This window comes from Triticum dicoccoides, chromosome 6B (assembly GCF_002162155.2).
Source record: "Triticum dicoccoides isolate Atlit2015 ecotype Zavitan chromosome 6B, WEW_v2.0, whole genome shotgun sequence".
Taxonomy (NCBI): Eukaryota; Viridiplantae; Streptophyta; class Magnoliopsida; order Poales; family Poaceae; genus Triticum; species Triticum dicoccoides.
Genome location: NC_041391.1, coordinates 403,856,872 through 403,864,297, shown reverse-complemented (window position 1 = coordinate 403,864,297; position 7,426 = coordinate 403,856,872).

The window sequence follows — 7,426 nt, the reverse complement described above, 5'->3', positions numbered from 1 at the left end:
GCCAGCAACGCTCACTGTTCATCCAGAGGCAGCATCGATCGACTTCAGTTAGCAGCAGTAGCAAAGGAATCGCTCGATCGCTCGGGTTTAGTAATGCGTAGCCTGTAGTGCAATCGCTTGGGTTCAGTTAGGCGACGCCTCGCTCGGGTTCAGTTAGCGCCCAACGCCTCGCACCCATGCGCGTACGGTACGAGAGAAACGCGCATCGCTCGGTCCCCTACCACCCACCATAACCAGGAACTCCCCGATATTTTCCTCGCCCTTACTTCTACCATGGTTTTTTCCGTCATGGACGGCCCAAAGAATGTCATGCAGCTACGTCTCCGACCCAACCAGGACGAAAAGCCCATTTTCTGTCATGATTTTTTGTCATAGAAGTAGGAGCCCACCACATCTATGATGATACTGGGTTTTGTCACAATTATCGACATAGAATTGTCATAAGTATGACACAAATTTTTTCGTTCGGCCCAAAATGTCACGGATGTGTCTTTTTTGTAGTGTCTTCTTGAGTATATTCGTAGTCGTAGTGATAGCTTCTCTCGGAGTAGTTATCAAAGTCGGAGCCGTATACCCATTCACGAACATGAGCTTGATGTCTTCGTCTTTTGTAGCTCTTTGATGACTTGTCCTTCCTTTCCGAATCCTTGCTTCTGCGAGAGTGTCTTCATTCATAACGACCATCTCTACTCCTCCTCACTCTTGGTGGTGATTCCTCTCTTTTGCTTCTCCTTTTAGGTGAGTCTTCTCTTCTCTTGTAGGGAGCCGTACACTCACTAGAGTAGTGTCCGGGTCTTCCACAATTGTAGCAATTGCGATCATGAGTAGAAGATCTTTTGTCATTGTAGGACCTTGACTTGGAACTTCTATCTTTGCTTCTACTCTTGTAGAACTTGTTGAAGTTCTTAACCATTAGGCTCAATTGTTCATTGAAGACTTGTTTCTCACTTGATGTTGTAGGACCATCACATGAAGCTTTGTAAGCACCACTAGACTTGTTGTGAAGCTTTTCTTTATCCTTGAGTGAAATCTCATGAGCAACAATTCTACCAATGACTTCCGTTGGCTTGAGATATTTGTAATTGGGCATCATTTGGATCAAGGTGCACACGGTATCATATTTTCCATCCAAGGCTCTTAGGATCTTCTTGATGATGAATCTGTCGGTCATCTCTTCACTTCCGAAGCCGACAATGTCATTTGTGATGAGAGCAAGCCTAGAGTACATTTCAGCGACACCTTAACCATCCTTCATTTTTGAACTTGTCAAGTTGACTTTGAAGCACATCCAATTTGGATTCCTTGACAGACTCGGTACCTTTGTGCACATCAATCGAAGTATCCCAAATTTTCTTTGCATTCTCAAGACGGTTGATTTTGTTGAATTCTTCGGGGCACAGTCCGTTGAAGAGGATATCGCAAGCTTGAGTATTTTATTGCAACATCTTCAATTCTTCCGCGGTTGCTTCACGATTCAGTTTTGTTCCATCGAAGAATTCACCTTGCAAGCCAATACACACAATAACCCGAATGGTGGTGTTATGTCCAATAATATGCATTTTCATCTTACGCTTCCAACTAGCAAAATTAGTACCTTCAAAGTAAGGACCTCTACGATGGTAATTTCCCTTGCTAGACGCCATACTCTCCTAGGTTGTGAAACCAAGGCTATGATCACCAAAGCTATGGAAATCAAGGCAAATGGAGACCACAGCTCTGATACCACTTGTAGGATCGAAAGTAGGTCTAGAGGGGGGTGATTAGACTAATTGACCAAATAAAAATCTAGCCCTTTCCCAAATTTAAGTTTTGGTAGATTTTAACAACTTAGCACAAATCAAGCAATCAACCTACACATGCAATTCTAAGAGTATAGCAGCAGAATGTAAGACATTGCATATGAAGGTAAAGGAAGGGGTTTGGAGTGGCAAACACAATGTAGACACGGAGATTTTTGGCGTGGTTCCGATAGGTGGTGCTATCGTACATCCATGTTGATGAAGACTTCAACCAACGAAGGGTAATGGTTGTGTGAGTCCATGAAGGGCTCCACCCACAAAGGGTCCACGAAGAAGCAACCTTGTCTATCCCACCATGGCCATCGCCCACAAAGGACTTGCCTCACTTGGGTAGATCTTCACGAAGTAGGCGATCTCCTTGCCCTTACAAACTCCTTGGTTCAACTCCACAATCTTGATGGAGGCTCCCAAGTGACACCTAACCAATCTAGGGGACACCACTCTCCAAAAGGTAATAGATGGTGTGTTGATGATGAAATCCTTGCTCTTGTGCTTCAAATGATAGTCTCCCCAACACTCAACTCCCTCTCACATATTTGGCTATAGTGGGAAGATGATTTGAGTGGAAAGCAACTTGGGGAAGGCTAGATATCAAGATTCTTGTGGTTGGATTGGAATGTCTTGGTCTCAACACATGAGTAGGCGGTTCTCTCTCCGAAAATGAGTAGTGGAAGTGTAGGCACGTTTTGATAGCTCTCTGTTGAATAGAGAACGGGGGGGGGGGAGGGGTATATATAGCCTCCACACAAAATCTAACCGTTACACACATTTGACCCAACTCGGCCAGACCGAATAAGTGAACTCGGTGAGACCGATTCAGTTCAAAATGTGAACGTTAGGAATCTCAGTGGGACCGACATGATCAACTCAGTCGGACCAATGCGCTAGGGTTAGGGCAAAACCTCATCTCTATTGGACCGATTACATGAACTCGGTGAGACCGATTTCAGTAATAAGCAAACAAAGAGTTGGTCAGGCAAACTCGGTGGGACTGAACGCTCCTTTTGATGATTCCGAAACAATACGAAAGGGAAATAGAGGGTTTGCATTGCAAACTCGGTGGGACCGATCGCTCATTTCGGTGAGACCGAAACGTTATGAAGAGAAACAGAGAGTTTGCAATCCCATCTTGGTTAGACCGAAATACCTATTGGTGAGACCGATTGATTAGGGTTTCTAGCTATAGATATGTCAAAGGAACTCGGTGGCTCCAGATGGATCAACTCGGTGGGGACGAGTTTGACTTTAGGTTTAGGGCATATTTAGATTTGAGAGAGTGGTCGAGGGCTTCGGAGCATATCACTAAGCATTTTGAGCAAGTAGACCATTAAGCAACACCTCATCCCCTTTTAATAGTATTGGCTTTTCCTATGGACTCAATGTGATCTTGTATCACTAAAAATAGAAATGAAGAGTCTTTAGCTTTTGCCAATATTTGTCCTTAGCATTTTGAGGGGTCCACATCTCTAGTCCATGCCATGCCAATCATTGAACTTTGTGAAATAATCAACTTGAATGGATATTAGTTCAATGAGCTATATGTTGTTATGAATTACCAAAACCACCCGGGGATTAGTTGCACTTTCATTAAGGAGTAAGAAGAGCCTAAGCTTGTGGATGCCTATGGCATCCCAACCTATTGTCCAAAGAGAAGCAAGCAACTAAGCTTGGGGATGCCCGAGTGGCATCCCCTCTTTCTTCTCACAACCATCGGTATTTTACTTGAAACTATATTTTTATTCTTCACATACTATGAGGTTTGCTTGGAGCGTTTTGTATGATATGAGTCTTTGCTTGTTTTCCTTTGTATTTTAAATCATGAATCCTTGCTGGACACACCTATTTGAGAGAGACAAAATTATGCCATGACTTGTTAGAATTGCTCTCTATGCTTCAGTTAAATCTTTATGAGCTATGGAATTGCTCTAGTGCTTCACTTATATCTTCTTGAGGATGGTGTGCTTTAGTATTTTTGAAGAAATGCTCTGATGCTTCACTTAGATCTATTTGAGAGTTAGTAAAATTTTAAAAAATTCTCTCTTGCTTCAATTAAATTATTTTGAGAGAAAGAAATATGATGCTCATGATCTCTTCTTATATTTGTTTGAGCTTATTAAAAGCAACATATGAAACTAGTTCCAAAGTGATAGATATCCAAGGAGGATATAATAAAAACTTTCATGAAGATCATTGGACAAAATAAACTTGATTCCTTGTAATAGTTTTGAGATATTCTGATGTGATATGTGAGTCATGTTGATGAGTAATTATGCTTTAGTAAGAATATTGGTGTTAAGGTTTGTGATTCCCTATGCAAGCACAAAAGTCAATAGTTATGCAATGAAGTTACATCCTACTTGTGGTGCATTATTCGGTGTTAGTTATGCTTAATGCTTGTTTATGAGATTTTTCATTTCTTGGTTGGTCACTTCTCAATCTTTTGCTAGCCTTCATTTTGCACTAAGTATGATCACTACTTGTGCATCCAAAATCCTTTAAACCAGTTTTGCCACATGAGTCCACCATACCTACCTATATGCGGTATTCTTTTGCCGTTCTAAGAAAATTTGTATGTGCCATCTCTAATTTTCAAAATAAACTTCTCTTCTGTGTGCTTGTACCGCTCATGAAATGGTAGGGGGTGGCTAATATATTTCCATGGTAGATATGTTATTCTCAAGATGAGTGTTTATTCACTTGTCATCGCACAAGAGTATGGCAAAGGTATTAGGGATGCCCTGTCACGAAATGAAAAATGAATTTACTTTATGTTGTCAAATAATAAATTCCTTGGAAAGTGTTGGTATAGAAGGCACCCGTGGATACGACTAGCCATGGAAAGTGAAAGTATGGTTGAAAAAGGAATAAAATTTATTTTCTGTTTGCGAACCGCCTATGATATATCTAGCATGGAAAGTATTGGGAACTACTCAGTCGTTTTCATTGATAGGAAAAGCATGCCTCTCAAAATGTTTTATCTCTATCCTTTTCTCTTTGAGCTCTGGCACCGCCACAAATCCCTAATTCCCTCTGCGAAGGGCCTTTCTTTTACTTTATGCAATTTTTATTTTTATTTGAGTCTCCATCTTCTCTCAAAAGCACCAACTAAGGGGCACTATGATTGTACTTGAGCATTGGGTGTAGCTAATATGCATGCGTGTTTCATGAATGGATCAATGATTGTGCATAATGGGCTAGGGATAACTTGTTTAGTGTTCATATTTTGAAAGACATGGTTGCTTGTTGATATGCTTGAGTATTTAAGTCCTCATGTCAAAACTAGACTATTGCTTTGAACCATATAAATGTCCAAATGTCCATGCTACAAAGAAAAGAATAGGTGATGAAGATGTTAGGCAGCATTCCACATCAAAATTTCTGTTTTTATCATTTACCTACTCGAGGAGAAGCATGAATTAAGCTTGGGGATGCTGATACGTCTCCAACGTATCTACAATTTTTGATTGTTCCATGTTGTTATATTATCATTCTTGGATGTTTTACAGTTATTTTATAAACATTTTATATCATTTTTTGGTACTAACCTATTGACATAGTGCCCAGTGCCAGTTGTTGTTTTCTGCATGTTTTTTACATCGCGGGAAATCAATACCAAATGAAGTTCAAAGGCAGCAAAACTTTTTGTGGAATTTTTGTGGACCAGAAGACACCCAATGGGCCGGAGAAGCACCTAGGGGTGCTCCGAGGGGGGCACAACCCACCAGGGCGCGCCTGGGTCCCCAGGCGCGCCCAGGTGGGTTGTGCCCACCTCGGTGGCCTCCCGCACCGCCTCTTTGCTCTATAAATACCCCAATATTCCAGAAACCCTAGGGGAGTCGACGAAAATTAATTCTAGCCGTCACAAGTTCCAGAACCACCAGATCCAATCTAGACACCATCACAGAGGGGTCCATAATCCTGATTGGTGCCTCTCCGATGATGCATGAGTAGTTCATTGTAGAGCTACGGGTCCGTAGTTAGTAGCTAGATGGCTTCCTCTCTCTCTTTTGATTCTCAATAAGATGGTCTCTTGGAGATCCATATGATGTAACTCTTTTTGAGGTGTGTTTGTTGGGGTCCGATGAACTTTGAGTTTATGATCAGATCTATGTTTTTATCCATGAAAGTTATTTGAGTTTTCTTTGATCTCTTATATGCACGATTGCTAATAGCCTCGTATTTCTTCTCCGATATTTGGTTTTTTTTTTGGACAACTTGATCTATTTATCTTGCAATGGGAAGGAGTGATTTGTGATGGGTTTGATCTTACGGTGCTTGGTCCCAGTGACAGAAGGGGAACCGACATGTATGTATCATTGCTATTAAGGATTACAAGATGGGGTCTATTTCTACATAAATAGATCTTGTCTACATCATGCCATCGTTCTTATTGCATTACTCCATTTCTCCATGAACATAATACACTAGATGCATGCTGGATAGCGGGCGATGTGTGGAGTAATAGTAGTAGGTGCAGGTAGGAGTCGGTCTACTAATCTTGGACGTGATGCCAATACAATGATCATTGCCTGGATATCTGTGGCACCCCGGCTCAGAGCAACCGGTTTACCATGCATTGCCAGCCCAGAGACCTTGTCTTCTGGCAACACATAACAACTTGGTACAGAAAACAACCGCTTTATTGATGCTAGCGGATCAGAGTTTATATTACAATAGTTAGCGAGGCCAAGCGACACACACGGTGCGGCTGAACAATATGTACATTGTTTAGTGAACATAAAGGAGCCTCGATCATGACAACTACACGGCAGCGGAACAACGTCGTAGCCGAACTCCATAGCACAGGGACACCGATGTGGACACGATCTAGTCTCGGGCAGCTCTCCTCTCCAACGGGACTTTCCTGAAATCTGGCATGACACGCCAGGTCAGTACATTGAATGTACTTGCAAGCTCACAACAAGCATAAACATAATGACAAACAAAATCATGATAATTAACCGATTAATAACAATGCAACAATATATATATCCAACATGTTGTGCCCATGCTCTGGTGATAATCGTCCCTCGGACTGGCTTATCGAGCATGATCATTTCCAAATCACAAACGTGTTGACACAAAGACAACCTCGTGATCCTTACGGCGATCACAACCACGACCAATAAATGGCCCGTGATCCTTACGGCGATCACAACCACGACCAATAAATGGCCCGTGATCCTTACAGCGATCACAACCACGACCACATCTAGTCCAACTCAACATGATGGCCTTTCTGCCACCACCACAGTGCAAACTTCATACTTAGTGTGCAAAATTCATTAAATGTTGACCCATGGTGTACCCTACTTTCGAGCGTGTCCTTAACCGTGGACTCGGCTATCGATGGATTAATATACTCTGCAGAGGTAGCACACTGGACCCACACCACAGAACCCATGGCCTCGCACTCCCATTCGGGTGGACCAACGACATTCCGACGAAATCATTCCATTGCCATGACACTCTCCCGGCCACTCCGACTCAATCCCCATCAGGCTAGTCCTGGGTGGCCCCGTGTCTACGTCAAGACACAACGACCACCATCGTGGCCACGATCTACTCTGGGACCCGGTACCAAAAACTTAACAACGGGCTCACAAGGTTATGCCTGCTTACCGGGC